The following is a 26227-nucleotide window of genomic DNA, read 5'->3' on the forward strand; positions in this document are numbered from 1 at the left end:
ACACACTCTCCATCTTCCCAGCCAGGACACCCAGACCCTCCCTCCCTCCTGGCGCTCCCTACCATTCCCCTCCCCCACGTCCCTCACTCACCTGTTCTCCCTGCTGTCTGGACCCCAGGCTCTCCCACCTCAAGCCTGGAAAGCTTTGCACACTGCTGGGGTCTTTGCCCCTCTTCTTCCCTAAGAGACACTGTTTCACTGAAGGACAAGTCGATCATCTGAGAGAGCTGAGGCCTGGGAGTCAGGACCCTCTGTCCCAGGGCAGGTATTAGAGCTGCTTGTAAAATGAGCCCTTCTTGTCTCTTCATATTATCAGAGAGAGATTTCAGAGCAGGGGAAAAACCACTCCTTCAAAGTCCTGGTCAGTGGGTGGTGGGCTGGGGGATTTGGGGACAATGGGGGATTTCCTGTCCAGCAAGGGAGAGCCCAGAGGAGGTAGAAGGTAAGCCAGGTGAGACCTGGGTTGAGGCATAGAGTCTAGGGGACTGTTCTGGCCAAAGCAGGGCACTTTGGATTACCCAGGAAGTTAGGGGATTTTAGTGAGTGAGCTCCCCACATAAGTCTGGGGTCAAAGGGCTGGTGATGCTGCCAAGACTTCATCTTCCCAATATTGGAAACGGTTCCATTTTCAGGAGGGAGATGTGTTTCCACAAGGATTTAAAGTGAACTGTCTACAGTAGACTTTTAGCTGAAGAAAAAGAAAAAGTTCATGTTGAGAATGGTTTGTGACACTAGAAAGCAGGTCACCTTGACAACTGTAGTTTCTTTCCACATTAGAGAAACTAAGAATAAAACCGTGGAGCCTGTCTGCTGTCCTTAAAGGGCCTGCTGGGACAAATGTTGGTGCTCTGTGCTAACACAGCTAACAGGTGTTTTTCCTTGTGATCATTAAAAACATTTGGGAGGCATAGTTTTGGTAATGTAATCGTTCAGTTAATAAGGCCAGCAGATTATTAATAAAAGGATGGGGGGCAGCCAGGTGGTGTAGTGAGTAAGAGCACCAGCCCTAGAGTCGGGATGACCTGGGATCGAATCTGGACTCTGATACTTAGCACCACACCCAGAAATAACTGGCAGTGTAACCTTGAGCAAGTTACTTAACCCCAACTGCTTTAAAAAAAATTAAAAATAAAAGGATGGTCCTTTGGCTGTCTCTCTTAGACCAAAGACAGTCATGGTGGCAGGCTCACACTTTGAAGGGTGTTCAGTGAAGGGCTGAGAGTGACATCATGTCACCCTCCTACAGATAAAATCTCTCCATACCCTGACTACTTGTAGCAGCAAGCACCCCAGCATCCCCAGGGTGGCTGCCAACACAGGTTCTTGGATCTGCTTTGCTAAAGGAAAGCAACTCAAATTGGGTTAGTAATCTTGCTTTAATCAATCAAACATACATCGTTTACCTAGTTCAGGGGAAAAAGGTCAGCACCCCAAACTTCAGAGTATACAGAGGTTACAAGCATGTTACAAGAACATTTCAGCAGACCGACTTCCAAACTGTCCAACCATTACATACATCCAGACCTAATCCCAGTTACCAGAGAGGGAAGCATCAACATCTGGGTTTTCAAAGCCAGGGGCTGCCCAGAGTCTCATCTGGTCAAATCACACAACACTTCTCAAAGTGAGCCCCAAAGCAAAGCCTCCCATCAGGGATTATATAGCCTTCTCCCTGCTCAGAGAATGTAACAACCCTCGTGATCCACTGCCAATCACAAAATATCTCTTGAAAGACAAGCCTCCCACCACAGGCTCCTGGTGGTACTTAAGCCTAGGAGCAGGGAAGATCTTAAACATTTACATTCCCCTCACATTACCCCCAGCCTTGGGCTATCTGCAAAAGGATCTCTCTCCCTCCAAGGAACTTGAGGAGAACAAAACAGGCTTCCCCACTTTGGGTGAAATTCCCTATGAGGCTCGGTGAGTTCTGACCAAAATGAAGGAGCCTTGATTCAAGCTCATTATCAAGAAACTGACCTCCTTAAAATCCAGAATTTGGAAGGAGAGACTTCTGAATCTCCACAAAATGTTGGCTATTAGTAATCATTTCTCTCAACCTCTGCCTTTTCTTTTGGCGTGATCAACTAAAGAAAACAGGCTATAAAATGTCAACTTTCAGGAAGGCTTGAGAGAAGGCAAATCCTTCTTGTCTCTGTTTCCAACACTATCACTGTTGGAGGTTGCTGAAATGAAAGACAGACACAGAAAATGAATTGGAAACTAAGGTAGAAAAAACTGGTTAGGAACCAAATTTGTGAAAAGGATCAATTAATATTTTTATTTCTAAGTTATAATTAAGATGTCTTTATAAAGCATTTTGATGAACTTATGGGGCACTAGCAAATTCTGTAGAGTTTAATGAAAACTAAAAATTCACAGATCAGTAATTCAGTAAAGGGACCTTTACAATGGCTTATGTTCCAGAGGGATTCAGGGAAGTGTTAAAATAAGAAAAACTTAGGAAGCAAGACAAGAAGAATCAGAATAAAACTCTCGTGAGCTTAAATAATTTCCCAACTCAGAATTTAGAAAGAAACACATTAGTTAAGCCTGAAAAAGTTTCAGCTAGTCAATCTCCAAGTCTGCAGTTTGGGGGTATCAGTGTGTGAAATTGGTTTTAATTTTAGTGTAGAATAAAAGGTATATTTGAAAGTTCTACTTAAAGCTAAGACAAGTTTGTTGCAGGAAGGAATTTTTATTATTAGAAGGCAAAATGAGGAAATTTTAGACCATCTTCAGAAAAGAATAAAAATAGAAGTTGGTCATTTACTGCTTTTAAACAATGAACAAGAGGGCACCAAGCAGACCCTGATTGGGATTCCCAGATTGAAAGGGAGCTCCAAAGTGCTTCCCAAAAAAAGAAAAGCTTGTTTTGAGATCAGGAAGTAAGTGAAAGTAAGGGAAATTGAATGCTATTACTGCAGTTTAAATCAAGTGTTTAGGTAAATTAAAATGTAGCAAAACTTGTGTTGAAATCAGTGGAAGTGAAAATAAGTTCAAAATTGCATTTTCATAGAACTGTAATTAATAAGGCTATAATTAGGGGGTGGCTAGGTGACACAGTGAATAAAGCACCGGCCCTGGAGTCAGGAAGACCTGAGTTCAAATTCAGCCTCAGACACAACACAAAAACTAGCCAAGTGACCTTGGATAAGTCACTTAACCCCAACTGCCCTACCTTCCCCCCTCCAAAAAGCAAAAAAAAAAAGGCTATAATCACTTAGGATAAATGTTATTGAGGATAGAATTGAGCATAGAACATAGGAAAAAATTCTGTGCATGCACACCTGATAAAAGGTGTTCACACTACAGAAAGATCACATTGAAACGAGTATGTGGCTTATGAAAGCATAAAGTACTAAAACGTTGAAAGGGAAAAGTAGAACTTGCAAATTATTTCAGGACAAATAAACTTTTTATAACATAAAAATTAAATTCTTATCACTTGAAAGCTTGTAAAGTCCCAAAACAAACCACAGTGCTTTGGAATATTTACCAAATCATACATGATGATAGGTTAGGTTAAGAAAAACAAGTAATGTCTGAGTGACTTGAAAGGAAAGAGAAAAAGTTAGATCCTTAGGTCTTTAGATAAGCACAGCCTCCATCATATAGTTCTCCAGTAGGACAATTCCTGTTAGCACTTCATGAAGTCAAAATTCTGTTTTACTAAAAGAAACTTTAGACTAATAAATTATTATCATGCAAATGAAACACTATAGTGGAACTTGATTTTATGCAATGTGATTATATTATAAGCAGAAAGAAAAAAAGTTAAAATATGAAGATAACTACAGAAAATAATGACAGATTATGATTGTGAGAAGAATAGCAGAAACCCTTTTTAGGGCACCAGTATCTGCAGAATTTCTGGGCCATCATTGGGCTCTGGCTGATCCCCCCTGGTCATTGCCAGAAATAGCTAGATGAATGCCTTCTTCCCTAAAGTCACCCTGCTTACTGAAATCTATGACAGGCTGCAAGGAGGAACCAGGAGGAACCTAAACTTTGCATCTGTGCTGAATGAGTTGTATTTGGATGTATTTGACTATTACTCATAAAAAGCTATGTGATAATGGCAAGTTCTGATTGCCCAAAATGCCTCAAAGAAATCAGAATGAACTTTTCTTTTAAGCCTTTAAGAACCTAAACAAAGATTGACTATATATTGGTATATAAGAATCTTATAGTTAAAAGCAGAAAAGCAAAAATATTAAATATATCCTTTTCAGATCCCAGTGCAATAAAAATTATATTTAATAGGGGGCCATGGACACATAGATTAAAAACTAATTAAAAATTAAACAACCTAATCTTTTGTTTTTTATTTTATTTTGCAAATCTTTTTTTATTTTTCCAGTTGTTTATGGTTTATGTCATTCATTTCTACAAGATTTTGAGTTACAAATATTCTCCCCATTTTTCCCCTACTCACCACCCCAAAAAAAAACCCAGAGATCCCACTGAATATTCCCTCCCCCAATCTGCTCTCACCTATATCTTCCCCCATACCCCCTCCGACTTTCCAGTAGGGCATAGTAGATCTCTATGCCCCAGTGCCTGTATATTTTATTTCCCAGTTACATGTAAAATAGTAATAACAATAATAATTATATATATATATATATATATTCTTAAGCATTTGATTTTAAACCTTTGAATTCCAGATTCTTTCCCTACCTCCCTCATCACCCACCCTTACTGGGAAAATAAGCAATTCAATATAGATAAACAACCTAATCTTAAAGAATGAGTGAGTTAAAGAAGAAATCATAGAAACAACCAATAATTTCATTAAAAATGACAATAATGGCACAACATTCCAAAACCTGTGGGGTACAGCAAAAGCAGTGATAAGAAGAAAATGTATATCTCTGAATGCTTACATCAACAAAAGAGAAAGAAGAGCCCAATGATTTAGGCATGCAATTAAAAAACCCAGGAAAGGAACAAACCAAAAATCCTCAATTAAACACTAAATGGGAAACCTAAAAATCCAAGGTGAGACGAACAAAATTGAGTACAAAAAAGCCATTGAATTAATAAATAAAACTAGGAGTTGGTTTTATGGAAAAAACCACAATAAAACAGATAAACCAATGGTTAATTTGATTAGAAAGAGTGAAGAAAACTACATCACTAGCATCAAAAATGAAAAGGGTGAATATATAACTAATGAAAATGAAATGAAAGCAATTATAAGGAGTTATTTTGCTCAATTATATACCAATAAATTTCACAGTTTAAGTGAAATGGCAGAATATTTGCAAAAACATAAACTTTATAGGTTAGCAGAAGAGGAAATTGAATATTTAAACAGGCTTATTTTAGAAAAAGAAATTGAACAGGACATAAATGACCTTCCTAAGGAAAAAATCACCAGAGGGGCGGCTAGGTGGCACAGTGAATAGAGCACCAGCCCTGGAGTCAGAAGGACCAGAGTTCAAATGCGGCCTCACTTTTTTTGAGAGCTTCCCAAACACTGAGCTAGTTCTGGCAGTGTATGTTTCACCCTCACCAGATCCATGGACATCCCTGTAAAGTGTGCTGCCAAGGAAAGTGAACTTATCTAGAGCAGTCACAATTTCTCCATTTATTGTGACTGCTTTTTTCATGTATGGATGGTGTGGTGCTGGCTGGTAAAGCACCTGGGTTTTCTTGGTCTTGTCAGGCCAAAATTAGCACAAGCAACAGAGAATCAATCCATACTCTTATGCATCACAGCCTCAGAAACTACATTGAATGCACAATCATCTGTGAAAAAAATATGCCCCAAACTCTCCTTCCATTTTAGTCTTGGCTTATAGCATTTTCAAGTTAAATCATTGACTGCTGTAGTTGACCTTGATGCCATCTTTATCCTTGCTCAAGGTGTCTGACAGCAACACTGAAAACATGGGAGCAAGCAAACAGTCCTGCTTCACTCCACTGGTAGCTGGAAAAGCATGAGAACATCACCCGTTATTTAGCACCTGTGCAAGAATGCCGCTACTGAAATCCTGATGAATTTCTCTGGGAAACCAAATTTTGTCATGACCTTCCACAAGCTACTGACCATATCAAAGACTTTGCTCAGATGGATGGACATTGTGTACAACTTCTGTTCTGCTCCTAGCATCTCTCCTGGAATTGCCAGGCAGCAAACACCATATTGACCATTCCTCAGCCCTTTCTGAAGGCAGACCAGCCCTCAGGCAGATGACCACCTTCCAGGCAAAGGATCAGCCGATTCAAGAGGACTCTGGCAAGAACCTTGGAGAAATGACTAAGAGAAAGGCTTCCCTGTCATTGTCACAGGACACTCTATTTCCTTTTCTTTTACACAGGTGGACAATGAAGGCACCTTTGAACTCCCAGGGGATAACCTCCTCTTCCCATATAACCCAGAAGATTTCAGTCAGCATTTGTATAAACAATGGACTTCCTGCATTGTAAATCTCTGCTGGAGTAGAATTAGCACTAGGTACTTTGCCACACAAGAGGAATCTAATGGGATTCAGAACCTCTTCTTCATTTGGAAGTTGGGTTAGAGAAGGACTGACTTCCACTTGAGCTATATCATTAATGGTATTAGTGTGGTTGATAATGGTCTGTTGAGAACACTGTGGAAGTGTTCAGTCCATCTGTCCAGGATCATGTCCTTATCACTAACCAATGTGGCTCTGTCAGCATTGAGTAGCTGAGATGCAGCATAGATTTTTGGCCCCAAAACAGTGTTCAGGGCATCAGAAAAGCACTTTGGATAGAACTGTATTTCGTCTGCCTTCTTACTGAACCAAGAATCCTTCATCATTAAATTTCACTTGTATTTGGCTCTTGGTGGAGTTACATGTTACCTTCTTAGTCACTTAACCCCAACTGCCCTCCAAAAAGCAAAAAAAAAAAATGATTTTTCTTTGACTTCATCAGGATTAGTCTTGGTGGGAACAGATACACTCATGATGGTGTTCAGCAGCATTTTCCTGCAAGTGGCAATTACATTGTGGTGAACCTGCTGTTCACTTCTTTGGGGAGGCATGCCAGCTTGTAACTAGATTAGATTTTATTGCAAAACCTATGCCAGCTTCATGGTACTCCCAATCACTGCAGCCACCCCAGAAAAGCACATATCCAGCTCTGGCTTCAGTAACCTGGTCTTCATTTGCGAGATGCATTTCACCCAGGTCTGCCATTTAGAATGTGATACCTGCAAATTCTTTCAAAACAGGAACTGTTTGTCTTTCAGGTCTGCTGGACTTTATGTTGTCTATAAGTGTGCAAATTTTCAATATACCAATGGTAAGTGGAATCATCTTGGCAGAAATTTCTTTTTTGGCCTTTTGGAGGGCAATTGGGGTTAAGTAACTTGCCCAAGGTTACACGGCTAGTTTTTTTTTGTGTTGGTGTTAAGTGTCTGGGGCTGGAACTGAACTCAGGTCCTCCTGATTCTGGGGCAGTGATTACTCACTGCCCCACCTAGCTGCCCCTTGGCAGAAATTTTTGTAAATATTTTTGTGTTTCAAGTGCAGGTTAGACTATCTGCCTGTCACAATAAGCAGCCTAAGATTAGGTTAGGTGAAGCAGACCATTTTAGGACACCTTTTCTAGCCCCTTCCTCATGCCAGGAAGTATGCAGTATAGTTCTTTAAAAAGGCTGCTCAGACTCCAGTGGGGCTCCCAAACACTACAGCTGCTTCAGTCCAGTGAGATCACAACACTATACCCTGGGCCACCTGTGTGCAGCACCGTGACTAGAGCTCTCAGCCTACCTACACCTGCTGCTTCGTCATTCGCCTATCACCACAAGACTTTAAGGTAGGTAAAAAATGGCGAAATGGTATGGGTGATGTCTTTTGACTCATGCATAAATTGGATTTAAGTGAGAGAGAGTCAAGCAAGGTCATCAGCCTCACTCTCTTGCAGAGGCATCAAAGTCCAGTGGCACAGTGAAAGTCAAGATGACTGTAATGGAAATGCAAATTTAAAGATCTTCCCTGCCCCTAGGCTAACGTGCACCTGGAGCCTGGGGTGGGAGGCTTGTTTTTCAGTAGATACTTCTTGATTGGCCAGTGGGTCAATAAGATTGTTACATTCTCTGAGCCAAGAGAAGGCTATATAAGCCCTGATGTGTAGCTTTGTTTTGGGGGCTCACTTTGAGAAGTGTTCTGTGATTTGATCTGGATTCTGGGAAGCCGTTGTCCAGAGCCTCCCCGGCTTTTAAAAACCCAGATGTGGAAACCCAGATGTTGACTGGGTATGGATGTAATGGCTGGACAGTTTGGAAAGCTATCTACTTGATCTGTTTCTGTCTTGATAATTCTGCCTGTATGCTTTGAAGTTCAGGGTGCTGACTTTTTCCCTGAACAAGGTAAATGATATATGTCTGACTGATTAAAGTAAGCTTGTTAAGCCATTTTGAGTTGCTTTCCTTTAACAAAGCAGATCCAAGAACCTGTGTGAGCAGCCACCCTAGGGACTCCAGGGTGCTTGCTGCTACACATCCACAAGCCTTAAGTTTGCTTATTTCTTGTCCAGGTGGTACATAAAGTAGAATAATGTAGTAAAATTACTGTGAAGTACAATTCTATTACATATCCACAAGCAAAATACTACCCATTTTTCATATAGAACAATTTAATAATATTATTGTACTAATATTTATTTTAGACCTTGATCTTATGTTTTCAAAGCGCAAATACCTTGAATATGATAGTGAGGATAAAAGTTCTTTTTGAAATGTAGGCAAAACAACTAACTTGTAACATAAACTATTAATGTTTTGGAAAGGTTGAAGGCTCCTCTTTTTGGAGGCAATGTTTGATAGACTCCCATACGAGGAATCATACTCAAGTGTTTAAATACTAATTAGAGCACTTTCAAGTCTTTTCCTTGAAATGTTGTAGTTACTGGGGTTGAGTTACAGGCTGGGTTTTACTAGCAGGCTACCGTTGTGTGTAAAAGCAGAGACAGGCTGTTACAAGAGTTGGCTAAGTGCCAGAATTCCAGCCCTTCTTTAAAAGAGCAAGCTGAGTCTCAGGTGGTAGAAGAGAGAACTGGAGAGTCTCTGGAAGAAGAGAGGCTGTTGTAAATTTGGCTCAGAAAAAGAAGGAAAAAAGTAACAGGAAGAAATTTCATACAGCTTTGGTAGATTTCGAATCTAGAGCCTGCTATGACAGCTTCTGAGAAAGTTCATGTGTTGTCCAGAATAGTGATACAATGTTATCGAATGTTACATTGTTTCATGGTAAAGCCTTTACAAGGACAGAAGCTCGCCCTATACTGAGAGGAAGGCAGGAGAGTCAGCGAGGGCAAGCAGTGTTCAAGGAGATACTTGAGGATTTCACTCAACAGGAGACGACTGATATTTTGAGCAGATTCACCCAAAGTATGGGAGAATCCTTAGTGTTTTGGATGGTAAGAATCACTGACAAAGGAGCTGGAGGCGTAGTGATAGATACAGTGAACTGCTTGAAATTTACAAGTATTTGCCAGAATCCTTTTGTCCATCAAGCTTTTAGAGACTTTCATTTGGCAGGAGGTAACAATACAAATCTGTTAGTTTTAGCTGCTGATGGATGCAATAGAATGTATCCCACTGCTTCTACGTGGCCTAATGGAGACACCCTGGTACTCACTTAGAGACTGCATGAGAAAGTTGAAAGAAGAAGTAATGAAAACTGCTATCATGGTTGGAGATGCAGATACATATCCTGATATCCCCTTAGCAGTTCCTCATAGAAATATCATGGTGGAGACGGCTCCTCCTGCTTATGAGCAGCTGCTTCTGACTCTATTAATTGGTGGAATAGGGCACCCTCTGTCAGAGGTGCTGAATAAGATTTCACAGCTAAGTGACTTAGGAAAATAGGGAAAAGATAAATTTCTTCATGAGAGAAAAGTAAATGGCCAGAGGATTCAAAGTTAGAATAGATTGCCAAGAAAAGAATTGTTTACTGCTCTATTGAGAGCAGGGGTTGATTTTAGAAAAATTGATAGTATTCCAACTAATGAACTATATAAAATGTACCACAATAAGGGGCTTAATGTCAGATGGAATAGAGAAGTAAGGGCTGCACCAAGGATGCTCCTGAACCATTGTATCCAAGGTTAGCTACCTAGATGCCCATGTAGAAAAATCAAAATTGGGAAATTCAGGGTAAACAAGTCTGGGGCAAAGAATTATGGGAAGATACATAGGACATGTCTATATTATGGAACGCCAATGCAGATTCAAAGTAACAGGGTGTCACATTTCAAAGGCAATGAAATGAAGAGACATTGTATATTAAACAAGATAGAATGGATATATAATATTCCATATTATCCACAGGCATCTGGGTTAATTGAAAGAATGGATGGATTATTGAAAGAACAGTTAAGGAAGTTATATTCTAATAATTTGTATTAACATTGGAAAGATAATTTGTTCCCTGCTTTAAATAATTTGAATAATAGACCATTGGGAGAAAGTATACCTCGAGGTATACATGTATTGGCTGGAGTAATAGATCCTAATTATCAAGGAGAAATTATTGTGACATTGCAGAATTTGGGTGAAGAACCCATACAGTTTTGTAAAAAATGATAGAATAGTTCAAATGATTATTATTCCTTGTGAAACAATACCACTTGTGAAAATTGACCCTCCTTCTGAAATGACTACCAAAGGAACTGAAGAGTTAGGTTCTACTAATAGAATAAAATTGGGAGCTAAAGTATGGGTCAAATTGAAGCCAGATGATGTTGCAAAGGCTGCAGAGATTATTGCACATGGTAAAGACAATACCGTAGCTGTTGTTTACTCAGGAGAAGATGACTGTCAAATTGTACCCTTCACTCATGTATTCTACTGTGAATGAGGTTATGAGAGTGAGTCCATGGACCCCAGAGGCACGACTGATCCTATATTTGTTTCTTTTTGGCTTTTTGTCTGTTAAACTTGTTTGTGAGATTTGCTTCCTGCAGGCTTGGTACCCTCCACCTGCAGATGCCCCGTCCATGACTGCGATGTGCCACCTCTGGACCTGGCATCAACCAACTTCTAGATGGCAGCTAAAGAACTGACCTTTCAAATGGGACCTCCTGGACCTGGAGTTGACCAAGCTCCAAATGATAGCTAAAGAACTGAACTCTCGAATGGTACCTCTTGGGGGAAGGGACAGCTCTACATCCAATTTCAGCTTGAAATAGCTTTGAAGAAGAGAACTTCGCCACTTTCCCCAAGATTCTGAGCCCCATTCGTTTGAAGTGGGGAAGGATGGGATGCTTATGCCCAAGCCCCCACCCTAAGCTATTGTTTTATGTGCAAACTTTTTCTATTATCTGTGTTGACACCAGTTATCCCTGAATTCTCATTTATTGGTAATGTATTCTTGCTATGTAATGGACATGAAAGGAGCTCTAATATTTTCATGCACTTTAGTCCTTTCCCTCTTTCCTTGATTTAAGGGAACATGCCCTCTAGTGGTATCACTGAACCAAAGGGGGGAAAATGGTGTGACTGGAAGGGTGTTGCACACCTCTACTAACAGGGAATGAAGTTGCCTATTTTCCCACAATTCCAATCCTGGTTAATTTTTTTTCCCTTGTCATCATTGCTAATTTTCATGAATGGAAATCAGAGATGTTTTAATTTACTTTAATCTAGTTTAAGTGATTTTGAGTATATTTCCTTAAACTTTTCAAAAGAATGTTATTTTTTAAAAAAAACATTTTTTTCTCCCCTTCTGACCTGCCCTCTTACAAATGAAAAGGAAAAAAAAAGACATAAATATGAAAAGAAGCAAAATAAATTCCCTCCAATATGTTATTTTCATTTTCTCATCACATCTACCAATCTGGAAATCACTCCCGTTATTATTTATTTGCATTATTGATAAGAAATGTGGAATATTTTTTTCTATATGTTTCTTGAAAACTTGGACTTCTTCATATGAAAACTGCCTGTCCTCAGCTTTCGATCATAGGTCTATTGGGGAATGGCTCAGTTTTACAAATCTGTCTCCATTCTTCACACACCTTGGATGTTCACATATTTTATCACAGAAACTTGCTGCATGTCCTTTTGCCAGTTAATTGCTTCCTTTGGGTTTAAAATTAATTGTTATGTAACACAAAATGCTCATTTGATTTTCTATGATTCTCCCTATTGCATTTGGTGATATATTCTTCCCCTACCCAGAATTGCAAATATGTATTTTCTTCGTGGTTCCTCTCATTTATTTGAGGGGACCTTTTTATCTAATTTATGTATCCATTTGGAGATAATCTCCAGTGTGAGATGCTGGTCATTATTTAGTTTCTGCCAGACTGTTCTTGAATTTTTGTAGGATTTTGGAGGGCTTAGGAAGTCATGGCACTGTACTTGGAGGTGTGAGATTTATTGACAACAGGGTACATTTTCTTACTTTACATCATTATTTTCTTCTATTTTCAATTACAAATTCTGCCCCTCCCTCTACCACCTCCCTCACCCATTCAAATGGTAAGAAATATCATGCCTATTATATACATGAAGTCAAGAAAACATTTCTCCTTTATCTGTGTTCTGAAGAAAAAAAACAGCAAGAAAAAGAAAGGGGGCAGCTAGGATAAAGTACCAGCACTGGAACCAGGAAGACCTGAGTTCAAATCCAGCCTCAGATACTTGATAGCTATGTGATCCTGGGTAAGTCACTTAACGCTGATTGCTTTCAAAAAGAAATTTGGAAAAGAAAAAGAAAGGGGAAAATGCTTTAATCTGCACTTTGAGACTATCAGTTCTCTTTCCTGGTGTGGATAGTATTTTTCATCAAGAATTTTTTAGAGTTGTGGTGGATCGTTTTAATGCTCAGCAGCTGATTCCCGTTATAATATTCCTGTTCTTGTGTGCATTGTTCTCCTCACTTTATTTTGCATCAGTTCATGTAAGTCCTACCAGGTTGCGTTTTTTTTTAAACCATCTCTTCCATCATTTCCAACAGTAAAATAATATCCGTCACATTCTAATGCCGTATAATACCCAACTGATAAGTGTCGCCTCAGTTTCCAGTTCTTTACCAGCACAAAAAAAGCTGCTATAAATATTTTTGTACATATGAATCTTTTTTCCCCTTTGATCTCCTCAGGGAATAGACCAAATAGTGATATTACTGGGTCAAAGGGTAAGCAAAGTTTTATAGACCTTTGGGCATAGTTCCAAATTGCTCTTCAGATTGGTTAGACTGGCTCACAACTCCTGTACCAACAGCACATTAGTGTACCTACTTTCCCACATCCCTACCAGTATTCGTCATTTCCCTTGTCCATCATCTTAGCTGAGCTTATGGGTATGAGGTGTTACTTCAGAATTGTTCTCATTTATATTTCTCTAAATATTGGTGGTTTAAACCACATTTTCATATAGCTGTTAATAGCTTGGATTTCTTTCTCTAAAAACTATTTGTTCATACCCTTTGACCATTTATCAACTGGGGAATATATAAATTGGGCTCAGTCCTCTATACCTTTGAGAAAGACCTTCATTTGAGAAAGTTTACTAAAGTAAATTTATTTCTGTTTCCTAATTTTGGCTGCATTGGTTTTATTTATATAAAACTTTTTAATCTTATGTAATCAAAGTTACCCATTTTATCTCCTGTCATCTTCTATCTCTCATTTGATCATGGGATCTTCCTATAGCCATAGATCTGAGAGGTAGTTTCTTCAAGGATCCACTAATTTGTTTACGATTATCACCATTTGTCTGAATCACATACGTGTTTTGAACTTATCTTAGTTTTTTATATAAGCTGTTGGTCAATGCCCAGATTCTGCCAGACTATTTTCTAGGTTTCTAAATGGTTTTGATAAATAGTGGGTTCTTTTTCTAATAGCTGGAATCTTTTGGTTTATCAAGTGCTGGGTTATTGTGACAATTCGTTTCTATTTATTGTGTATTTGATTAATTCCATTGATCAACACTCTTATTTCTTGTCTAGTACCAAATTGTTTGCATGATTGTACCTCTGTAGTTTAGTTTGAGATCTGGTACTTCTAGGCGACGTTCTTCACATTCGCCCCCCCCCCCCATTCCCTCCCTTATCTTGACCTTTTGTTCTACCAGATTAATTGTGTTTATTTTTCTAGCTCTATGAATACTATAGTAGTTTGACTGATGTGGCACTCAATAAGTAAATCGATTAAGGTGGTATCGGCCTTCCCATCAGCAATCAATCATTTTTAGCAGTCATGCAGCCAAGTTTTACAATGTGAAACAGTGGGACGTAGGACACAACAAGAGGAAGAACCCAAGATGGGAGTCTTCGGCATGAGGGGTGTGGGATAGATGGGGACAATTGTTTCAGCTGAGGACGCTTTGGTTGTCTTGGATCCTGATGTCCTGGCTGCGACTATCCCAACTCCAACATCTCCACAAACTAGTGAATCCCATGTGACCTTTAAGGCAGGTGATTGTCCCGCTGCTGGACCTCCAGATGTAGTCAGGGTCTTAGGAAAGCCTTTCACTGTGCCCAGGTTGTCCCCCCCAAATTGTTACTCTCGGCCCTTTGTCTGGAGAGCATTCCTTTGTCCTTAAGCCTGAGTCCTCCATTAACCTGTTAGGTCATGATCTTCTCTGTGAGCTCACAGCTATGAGGGCCTGCACCCTGGATGGATTTCTGGCCCTGCAACTAACTGCCTGAAGACTCACTCTCCCTGTTCCCTATGTTGATTCAGAATGTCCAAGGGGGACGAATGGATAGGCCTGAAATACCATCAGACACCCCTGATTCTCTGTGGGAATCTCAGTCCTCAGACATGGGATTGTTAAAATCTGCTATTCCCATTACCATTAAGGTTAAGAGAGGGTCCCCACCATCCATTCCTCAGTATTCTTAGTTAAGGGAGGCCATCGAAGGTATTAGACACATTATTGACTCTTTGAAGGATCAAGGTATCACGTTATTCCATGTAAATTCTCTTCTAGTGGGGGCTAGGTGGTGCAGTGAATGGAGCACTGGCCCTGGGGCCAGCAGGACCTGAGTTCAAATCCAGCCTCAGACACTTGACACTTACTAGCCGTGTGACCTTGGGCAAGTTACTGAACCCCAATTGCCTTGCCTTCCCCTCCAAAAAGGAAAAAAAATTCTCTTCTGACTCTTCTTTCCTCCCTATTAAGAGGGCCAAATTGGACTCTCTTGGAAAGTCCATTTACTTTGTTTTGTATAGGGTTTAGTGCTATTAATGCTTATGTTATTCCTAGACCCTAGTAGTCCCAGATCCTGTGACCCTCATTTCCTCGGTTCCTTGTGAGGATACCTGTGTTACTGTGATAGATCTTTGCCCACCTTCTTTAGTATTCCCATTCACCCAGATGCCTGATACGTCTTTGCCTTTCCCTGGAAGAAGACACAGTGGAAGCAGAGCCATTGGCCTCAAGGGGCCATAGAAAGTCCTGCCCTGTTCTCTGCTTTTACAAGACTTAGCTTCCATCACTCTGTGGGGTAGCACATTAATGATCTCCTGCCAGCGACAGCCAGTCTTGAGATCTGCCAAGCTACAGTCCCCATCTTCTTCTTCCCCTTCATCTGAGAGGCCGTAAGCTTTCCGGCCAATGGTGCCTCCCCTAAGGTGAGTCCCTCAGTCTCTCTTTTGTCTGCTAGTCCTCATTGTTTCTCTTCATTTGCATACAGGCACTTCAACACTTGTTGAAGCCCAAGACCAGCAAACCATTGTGTTTGCTGTTATGCTACTATGTTTCCCCGATAATAAGACCTATCCTGAAAATAAGCCCTCCCCTTACTGTGTAAGATTCCTCTAAGATAAGCCCTCCCCCGAAAATAAGCCCTATTGAGATGCTGCTGTAGTGGTGATCCCCTGAGCTACACGCTACATTACGATACCCTCTGTATGCACCGTCCCCCCCCTGCCCCCGGGTGAAACACACGCCGCACTCCGAGCTGCATCCAATCAGAGCTGCAGCAGTGAGCGCGTCATCCTGTTCTTCCCCAGTGATTTACTTGCTGGTGCCATTGAGAGCAGTGCCGCGGAGGAGAGCTGAGGCAGGACAACATAAGCCCTCCCCTGAAAATAAGCCCTCTAGTGTTTTTCTTTCCCAAAAAATTAATAAGACAGTGTCTTATTATCAGGGAAACACGGTAGGAGCAGCTGGATACTGCTTCCAGTGGATCCTATCTCTTGGTGAGATCAACAAGAGACTGTTTCTGAACCTTTAATCCTAGAGCCTGAACTCCATCATTTTAATTGTGACATGCGGTATTAGTAATCTTTGTTGTATTGTTTTTAATACACTTTCCTCTTGCTATTTCCTCTCCAGTCAATTCCTTAGTAGGATGTAAGAATGCAGAACCCAGGAGGTCATCTCCCCGCTTCTTGGGAATGTTTTTGGCATGTACAGCAGATGGGATTCTCTCTACCTGGTTACTCCCTACCATACCAATTGCTTCGTGCCTGTGGCCTATTATTATTATATTGTGCAAATCTAGCCTTTCTGGTTGTTTTGTTTTACTTTTATTATCTGTTGTGTTCTCCTTCTCCATTTACTCTTTCCAGGAAGACTAGAAGACTCAATGCTGTCACTAAATTACACAATGAAGCAGGGCAAACTTGACATCACTTGGAAATTATGGGGCATTTGCTGACTTTTGAGCACCTCTTCCACCTGGGAGTCTATGAAGATCCATCTGAAATGGTAAAGTAAAGGCAAGGATTCATCTGAGCTCTCCTCAGTTTCCCTCCAAACACATTTAATATAATGCCTCAAAATGAATTCTGGAGAGGCAGAACCAACAAAAAGATGGGATGAAACAATTTCCTAGCACAAGACAATTGAGAAAATTGGCAGGAAAAGTCAGTCTCACTGGGGTGAGAGCGGAGCCCAGTACGAAATAGGCCATACCCCAGCAGGTCAGCACTGCGCCTTGGGGGTGAATCAGCAGCAGCGACTTCCAGGGCACTCAACACACTGATTTTTAAGGGGGTCAGAAGATTTCTGGGAGTCCTTAGCTGGCACTGAGTGGCCCAGAGTACAGAGGAGCACTAAAGCATATGGCTCATGGGAACAGGGACCCTGGTCACAGTTCCAGGGCAGAAAGAGTGCTTGTGGTCACTCACAAACCAGACCAGTAACCATATCTCCCCTTAGATCATACCACCTTGGAAGAACTGAAAACTTACAGACTCCCAGAACCAGCTTTGAAAAAAGCAGCATGAAAAATCTGAAGCTCGAGACAGTGCCCCCTACACTCCAGAAATTGCTTGTAAATCCATCTGGTGCCAGAGTTTTCCCCTTAGGGAGCTCATTTATGGCTTGTTTAATTAACTTTCTTAAAGTAGGAGTTTTTAAATACTTTTTGATCTTCTAATAATCTGGGCAACTGACATTTTTGTAAATATTCATTTCATTTAGACTGAAGTAAATAAGCATATATGTGCACAAAATAGGTTCTAATTATTGCTTTAATTTCATCTTCATTGATTGCTCTTTTACCTTTTTCATTTTTGATATGAGTAATTTGGTTTTCTCTTTTCAAAATAAAATTAGCCAATGATTTATTCAAGTTTTATTTATTATTAAAATGCATTTATACTCTTAATTTTATTAATCTCTCCTTTGATTTTCAGGATTTCTATTTTGGTGTTTGTTTTAATAGGGGTTTTTTTTCAGTTGCATACCCAATTCATTGACCTGTTCTTTTTCTCTTATTATGTAAACAAAGATATAAAATTTTCCCTAAGTACTGCTTTGACTGTATCCTATAAATTTTGATGTTGCCTAATTATTGTCTTTCATGAAATTATAGTTTATGTCATTTGATATTTGATCAACTCATCCTTTTGGATTAAATTTACTTTCTAATTAATTTTTAATTGATGCTTCCAAGGTCCTTCATTGAATATAATTTTGTGGGTTTTTTTGCATTATGGTCCCCCCAAAGGGCACATTTTATATTTTTGCTTCTCTGCATTTGTTGTGAGATTTTCATGTCCTATGGTCAATTGTTGTGAAGGTTCCATGTAGAGCTGAAAAATAGGTGTAATCCATTCTGTACTCTTTCAAGTTTATTCAGAAGTCTATCATACACAACTTTTCTAGAATTCTTTCTATTTTATGGCTAGATGTATCTAGGTCTGAGAGCAGTAAATTGAAGTCCCCCACTAGTACAATTATACTTTCAACTTCCTCCTATAACTCATTTAACTTTTCTTTCAAGAATCCATATACTGGAGGGTTCTGGGAAGAAGGTAGAATAGGTCAGAAAACTTTCAGCTCCCCAAATTTCCTCCACAATAAAAGACAGAACATTTCTTCAGAGTAGTAGAACTAAACACTGGTGTAAAGCAGTTGTCCTTCTGAAACAATTTGAGAAGACCCCAGAAAAAAAAAAAAGAACCTCCAGGGGCAGAGGTTCAACCCGAGTGAAGTTCCTCTTTTACTAAGGTGTTTATTCTTCTGCCATAATTTTCTTTAATTGCTTTTATTTCATTTCCCATTTTCCTCTAATATTCTTGCTTTATTTTTAAAATCTTCTTTCGTTTTTTATTCTTTCTTTTTTTTTTTTTTTTGGAGGGGGAAGGTAGAGCAATTGGGGTTAAATGACTTACCCAAGGTCAAATGGCTAGTTTTTTGTGTTAAGTGTCTGAGGCCGGATTTGAACTCAGGTCCTCCTGACTCCAGGGCCAGTGCTCTATTCATTGCGCCACCTCACCTCCCCTTATTCTTTCTTTCATAAATTCTTGTTGGGCTTCTGTGCAATTTGCATTTTTTTTTTGAGGCTTTGCTCATAGTCACTGGGACCAACTTCCCCATTTCAGAGACGAGCAAATTGAGGCAAATAGAAGTTGTTCTTTGCCCAGAGTTACACAGGAGAGTGTCTCAGGCAGGATTTGAAACCATCTCCCTGATTATAAACCCAGTGTCCCATAATCACAATACACTGCCTTACTCTCCACTACAAGAAAAGTGACTAAACTGTCCAAACCTTTTAGCCAAAGATCCTACAATGAGATTTATGACCCAAGGAAAAATAAGTGATTAGAGAGTGATTTAATGCTTGCAAAGCAATTTACAGATATTATCACATTTGGTCCTTACATCAACCCTGAGAGACAGATGTTATTAACATACACATCCTACAACAGATGGGGAAAACTGCGTCAGCACTATGTTAAGTGATTTGGCCAGTCACAGAGCTAGGAGATGTCAGAGACTGAATTTGAACTGAGGACTTTTGGTTCCAAAGGCAGCACGCTACACACTGTGCCACATATTAAAGAAATCATTACATAAATAAATGTCTAACAGTTACCAAGATATTTATACGAGAATTTTTCATGTCAACAAGAAACAGGAAGCAAGTGAGCTTTAAGGAACTCGGAAATGACTGATGGGGTTATTCCATAACCGTTAAGGTGTATTAATGTTATTGGATACTATTGAGAGCTGAAGAACAATAGTATTTCAGAGAAAAATTCATTATATTTAAAGGGCTTTATCTATGCATTTAGGCTTATCAAACCAAAATTATAAAATCTTTATGAAACCTGGAATGTCTGTCTGTGCCGAAGCAAAATATTTCCCCTTATTAGTCAGAATCAAAAGTTTTATGTCTAGCATAGCTCCTCCAATGTATAGTCAAGTATGAACTCCTCTTCGAGCCTTTCCCCAAATCATTGCTTTTATGACCCTTCTTTCCAGTGTGAACATTCTCATGTCTAGGGACCTCTCTCTTCCATGAACAGCCATGTCCCCACTGAGTGCATTCATAAGGTTTCTTACTTCTATGACTCCTCTGATGGAAAGTAAGAGATTATCTCTGACTTCAGGTCTTCCCACATTGAGTCCAAATTGTGTTTGTCTCCAGAATGAATTTTCTGATGTCTAACCAGCTTTATACTCCATTGCAATGCTTTTCCTCATTCATGACAATAATAAGATTTCTATCTATTATGAATTCTTCTATGGGAAATAAGGGATGACTGTTGCCGGAAGCTTTTACCACACTGATTACATTCATAAGGTTTTTCTCCAGTGTGGATTGTCTGATGTACAATAAGGGATGAACGCTCCCTAAAAGCTTTGCCACATTCATGACACTCATGAGGTTTCTCTCCAGTGTGGATTCTTTGATGCAGAACAAGTTTGGAGTTGAATCTGAAAGCCTTTCCGCATTGATTACATTCATAAGGTTTTTCTCCAGTGTGGATTCTCTTATGTTCAGCAAGATTGGAGCTCTGTCTGAAGCTCTTTCCACACTGATTACATTCATAAGGTTTCTCTCCAGTGTGGATTCTCTGATGTTTGGCAAGACCAGAACTGCATCTGAAACTCTTTGCACATCGATGACATTCATACGGTTTTTCTCCAGTGTGGATTCTTTGATGTAGAGCAAGACTGGATCTGCATCTGAAAGTCTTTCCACATTGACTACAATCATAAGGTTTTTCTCCAGTATGTACTCTCTTATGCAGAGCAAGTTTGGATGTGTTTGTGAAAGTCTTTCCACACTGATTACATTCATAAAGTTTCTCTCCAGTGTGGATTTTCTGATGCAAAGCAAGATTGGAGCTCTGTGTGAAAGCCTTTCCACATTGATTACATTCATAAGGTTTTTCTCCAGTGTGGATTCTCTGATGATTAGCAAGACTAGAGCTGTGTCTGAAAGTCTTTCCACACCGACTACATTTATAAGGTTTTTCTCCAGTGTGGATTCTCTGATGTTCAGCAAGACTGGAGCTCTGTCTGAAACTTTTTCCACACTGATTGCATTTATAAGGTTTCTCTCCAGTGTGGATTCTCTGATGTTCAGCAAGACTGGAGCTCTGTCTGAAACTTTTCCCGCATTGATTACATTCATAAGGTTTCTCTCCGGTGTGGATTCTCTGGTGTTCAGAAAGATTGGATGTGTTTGTGAAAGTTTTCCCACACTGATTACATTTGTAAGGTTTCTCTCCAGTGTGGATTCTCTGATGTAGAGAAAGACTCGAACTCTGTGTGAAAGTCTTTTCACATTGATTACATTCATAAGGTTTCTCCCCAGTGTGGATTCTCTGATGTTCAGCAAGACTAGAGCTCTGTCTGAAACGCTTTCCACATTGACTACAATAGTAAGGCTTCTCTCCAGTGTGGATTCTCTGGTGTAGAGCAAGTTTGGATTTGCATCTGAAAGTCTTTCCACATTGATTACATTCATAAGGTTTCTGCCCAGTGTGGATTCTCTGGTGTTGAACAAGACTCGAACTGCATCTGAAAGACTTTCCACATTGCTTGCAAGTATAAGGCTTCTCCCCAGTGTGGATTCTCTGATGTTCAGCAAGACTGGACTTCTGTTTAAAAGTCTTTCCACACTGATTACAAGGATAAGATTTCTCTCCCGTGTGGCTTCTCTGCTGTGCAACACAAGAGGTCTTTTCACTGAAAGCTTTACCACGTTCATGACACTCATGAGATTTCATCTTAGTGTGAATTCTCTGATGGGAAATAAGCGATGAATGTCGCCTGAAGGCCTGTCCACATTGCACACATTTATGTAGATTTTGCCTCACATGAAATTTTTGGTGGTGAATAAGCGATAACTGCTGCTTAAAGGATTTACCACATTCACTACATCCATAATGCTTCTCTCCACTTTGAGTTTCCTGGTGGTCAATGAGCTTTGAATTATGAGTGAAGGCCTTCTTACCTTCATCACATGTATAAAGCATTTCTCTGGGATGACTTTTCTGATGTCTAATCAGCTCTGAATTCAAGCTGAAGGTCATCTCACATTCATTACATTGATGAGTTTGCACTTCTGAAGGCTTCTCATGAGACTCAACAAGCCCCACCTGCTCACTGAAACTTTCCTCATATTTGTGAGCCTGTGAACAGCCATTCCCTGAGGTCTTTTTCTTATGGTGAATTAGGACTGAATGCTGTCTGAAACTCTTTCTATCTTTATCAAAGTTACGGTTACTCTGCTTTTTCTCGATCTTCATATGAGATTCACAGATTTCTCTCAAATTCAACTGACACTGACCATCATTCCTGAAGCTTGGCTGTTGTGATTCTTTCACAGAAATGCTCAGCTCTGAAGCAATCTCCCTAATTTCAAGCCTGTTTTCTCTGTCTGAAGGGAATCAAGAAAGAAACATATTTATTTATTAATGGACACATACATGTATACGTAAATAAGGAGAAGGATAAATCCTAAACAAAACTAAGTAACTGACTTCTAATCTATTTCCCTAGGGAAAGAGAAGCATCTTCCCACTTAAATGGGCAGAATCCATCATTTGAAAATGCCTTTAGCTCACATCCCCAGGATGATTTAATTTACAAAGAGTTTCACATGCAACAACACAGGATTCTCCCAACAAACCCATAACACAGGAAAAAACAACATTCTCTTTTTTTTTTCTTTTTGGAGGGGGGAAGGTAGGGAAATTGGGGTTAAGTGACCTGCCCAAGGTCACACGGCTAGTTTTTTTGTGTTAAGTACCTGAGGCCAGATTTGAACTCAGGTTCTCCTGACTCCAGGGTCGGTGCTATTATTCACTGCGCCACCTAGCCACCCCCAGAATTCTCACTGAATTCCCAATTTGCCCCATGAGCTCAGAATGGCTGAGTGACCTCATCAACATTCCAGCAGTTGAGACTAGAATTTAAACACTATGACAGGGCATGCTCTGTCCACAGAACTAGATGGTCTTTGTCTGTTGTACTTAAAAAACAACACAACTCTTTTATTAATACATGTTTGTTTGTATTTGTAAGCATGTATAGAGACTATTAGGTAAGTATTCATTTAAACAAGTAGCCAGTGAAAGTAGGATACTTAGCATATCTATAAAATCATTTCAGAGGCATCGATGCAGAAGTATGAGTTCAAGCCCAATACAATATAAAATGTAATTGGAGTTCACACATTTTAAAAATACAAATTTGGTTGGATTTTTTAGAACTATAAGGCTGACTCAAAGAGGGAATTAACATCCACACTCAATTGAGTATAGGAATCTATGTTACTCTACAGGAAAGTAGGAGAGGAAGTGGATAAGACAAATGGGGATGGAGGCGGGGGGGGGGGGGAAGGCTGGTAGAAGGGAAGGCAGATTGAGGGAGATAAAAAAACACTTTTGAGGATGGGCAGGGTGAAAGAAGAGGGAGAATAAGAAAAATAATGGGAAAGAGGATGGAGGGAAATATTAATCATAAACTTTGAAAAAATTGTTACAGTAGGTTTCTGTGATCAAGACCCCATTTCTCAAATATGTAGAGAACTGAGTCAAATGTATTAAAATAAGGGCCATTCCTCAGTTAATAAATGGTCAAAGCATATGAACAGGCAGTTTTCAGATGAAATCATCAAAGCTATCTATAGTCATATGAACAAGTACTCTAATTCACTATTGATTAGAGAAATGCAAATTAAAATAGCTCCGAGGAACCACTCCACACCGATCAGATTGATTAGCATAACAGAAAAGGAAAATGATAAATGCTGGAACAAGAATGGGAAAATTGACACACTAATGCACTGTTGGTAATGTGGCGTACTGATTTAACAATTCTGAAGAACAATCTGGAACTATGCCCAAAGGACTATAACACCCTGTGTGCCCTTTGTCCAAGCAATGCCGCTGCTAGATCTGTATCTCAAAGACATCAAAAACCAAAAGGAAAAGTACCTACACGTACAAAACTATTGATAGCAGCTCCTTTAGTGGCAGCAAAGAACTGGAAATTGAGAGGTTGGGAGGTTCCCATCAATTGGGGAATGGCTGAACAAACTGCTGTATGTGATTGTGATGAAACACTGCTGTGCTATAAGAAATGAGCAGCATGCTTGCGAGAAACCTGAAAAGACTCATATGAACTGATACAAAGTCAAATGAGCAGAACCAGGAGAACACTGTATACCATAATGATGATCAGCTGGGAAGGATGTAGTTCTTCTTAGCAATACAATGATCCAAGGCAATTCTGAAAGAAAGTCCAATGTCTCTCCTGAGAAAGAACTGACAGGAGTTTGACTGTAGATAGAAGCATACTTTTTCTTAATTTTGTCTGTGTTTTTTTTTTCACAACATGACTAACAGGGAAGTATGTTTTGCATGATTTTACATGTATAACCTCTATCAAATTGCTTGCCTACTCAATGAGTGAGTATGAATTGGGGGAAATGAGATCATTTGAAACTCAAAAATTTTTTAAAAGAATGTTAAAAATTGTTTTTACATTTAAATGGTGCAAAAAAGATATTAATTTTTTTAAAAGAAAGGTTTTATATGTAAACATTCTTTGTTTTTTTAAAAAAATATTTATTCATTTACTTTTGGTTTACAACATTCAGTTCCACAGTCCCTTGAGTTTTGATTTTTCTCCCCCTCCCCACCATGGCGGCATGTACTCAAATATAGGATCTACATATACCTTCACATTAAACATTAGTCAGGTTGTAAAGAAGGATTACAACCAGTGGAGTGAACAAGGAGAAAGAAGAAACAAAACAAAACAGAAAAAAAAAAGCAGGTAGTTTGCTACAATCTGCATTCAGACTCTGAAGTTCTTTCTCTGGATGAGGATGTTCCTTTCCATCCTGAGTCATCTCATAACCCTGCATTGCTGAGAGGAGCCCAGTCTATCCAAGTTAGCTGTCACACATACGATGTGTCTGTAATTGTGTACAAAGTTCTCCTGGTTCTGCTCTCCTCACTCAGCATCAGCTTATATAAGTCTATTGAGGTTATTATGAAGTCCATCTGCTCCTTGTTTCTTATAGCAAAACAGTATTCCATTACATTCATATACCACAACTTTTCCAGCCATTCCCCAATGGATGGACACTCCTTTGATTTCCAATTCTTTGCCATCACAAAAAGAACTGCTATAAATATTTTTGTACTAATGGGCCCTTTTCTCACTTCTATGATCTCTTTGGGATACAGTCCTAGAAGTGGTATTGCTGGGTCAAAGGGTATGCATTTATTTATAGCCCTTTGGGCATAGTTCCAGATTGCTCTCCAGAATGATTGGATCAGTTCGCAACTCCACCAGCAATGCATTAGTGTTCCAATTTTTCCACATCCTCTCCAGCATTTTATCATTTTCCTGTTTTGTATTTTAGCTAATCTGACCGGTGGGATGTGGTACCTCAGAGTTGTTTTGATTTGCATTTCTCTAATGAATAGTGATTTATAGCATTTTTTCATATGTTTATAGATATCTTTAATTTCCTCCTCTGAAAACTGCCTGTTCATATCCTTTGACCAGTTATCAATTGGGGAATGACTTGTATTATTATAAATTTGACTCATTTCTCTGGATATTTTAGTAAAATCATTTCTAAAAAAACAAAGCAAACGTACAATTGATCTTCAAGTACTTTAATCATTTAATACACGACTTCTCATTAGCCAATAGGAAAATTAATATTTTCTATAATGCCTAGCAATTCATATTGTTCATTTTGGTGACTAAATAAGGAGCTAAAAACAAAAAATTGCCAACTCTTGGCAAGATAACTTGCAAATTGTTTTCCCAACTCTCCCTGCATCCTGGTTATGAACCAAAATGCACAATATGGCACAACAGAGAGCTGGACCTGAAGTCAAAATGACCTGAGTTCCAGAGCTCAGAAACTTAGCAATGTGACCCTGGGCAAGTCAGAATACTTCTGTTTGCCTCAGTTTCCTTTTCTGTAAAATCAGGAAAATAATAGCACCTACTTCCTAGGATTCTCATGAGAATCAAATGAGGTAATATTTGGAAAGTTTTCACACAGATGAGGCACTATATAATGGGTAGCTATTATTATTATTTTTACAATTATTTCCTCAGCTCTGCTATTCTTGAACTGCCATTCTCTACAAGGCCCTAACTTCTACTCCAATCCCTGGAATCTAGTCTCGCTCCTTTGGTCACATGCAGGTTCTGACCTCAACCCTGCTTTCTGTCTGTTTCTCACACCTTATGACCTACGGGGAGTTACATTGTCCAGTTCTAAGGTGGATGGGACCTGAGCAGACCCAATACTGGAGAACCCAAAGGTTCCTGGAGGGTGTCCTGCTATGGGACACCTGGTGCCTCTACCTGCCTTCTCCCTAAACTGAGGGTGGCAGTCATCTATATGGATCTGGCCAGTGATTCTCCAAAAATAGATAAAGATTGGACCATAAAGTGCATAAAGAAGCTTGGGTAGATGAATTATGCAAGCATCAACATTGGATTACTTCAAGATAAGACACTGGCCTTCACTCCTACTCTCATGCAGATGAAGAGACAGAATCA

The 26227-nt window shown here is 39.6% G+C and overlaps 1 pseudogene; it reads right to left on the reverse strand.

The window, feature by feature from the left end:
* Positions 1–26227, reverse strand: part of LOC138171024 (zinc finger protein 850-like) — a 113494-nt pseudogene that overhangs the window by 22409 nt on the left and 64858 nt on the right.

Source organism: Petaurus breviceps, unplaced genomic scaffold (assembly GCF_028583685.1).
Source record: "Petaurus breviceps papuanus isolate PSGF00001 unplaced genomic scaffold, PetGlider_PUasm1.0 404, whole genome shotgun sequence".
Lineage (NCBI taxonomy): Eukaryota > Metazoa > Chordata > Mammalia > Diprotodontia > Petauridae > Petaurus > Petaurus breviceps.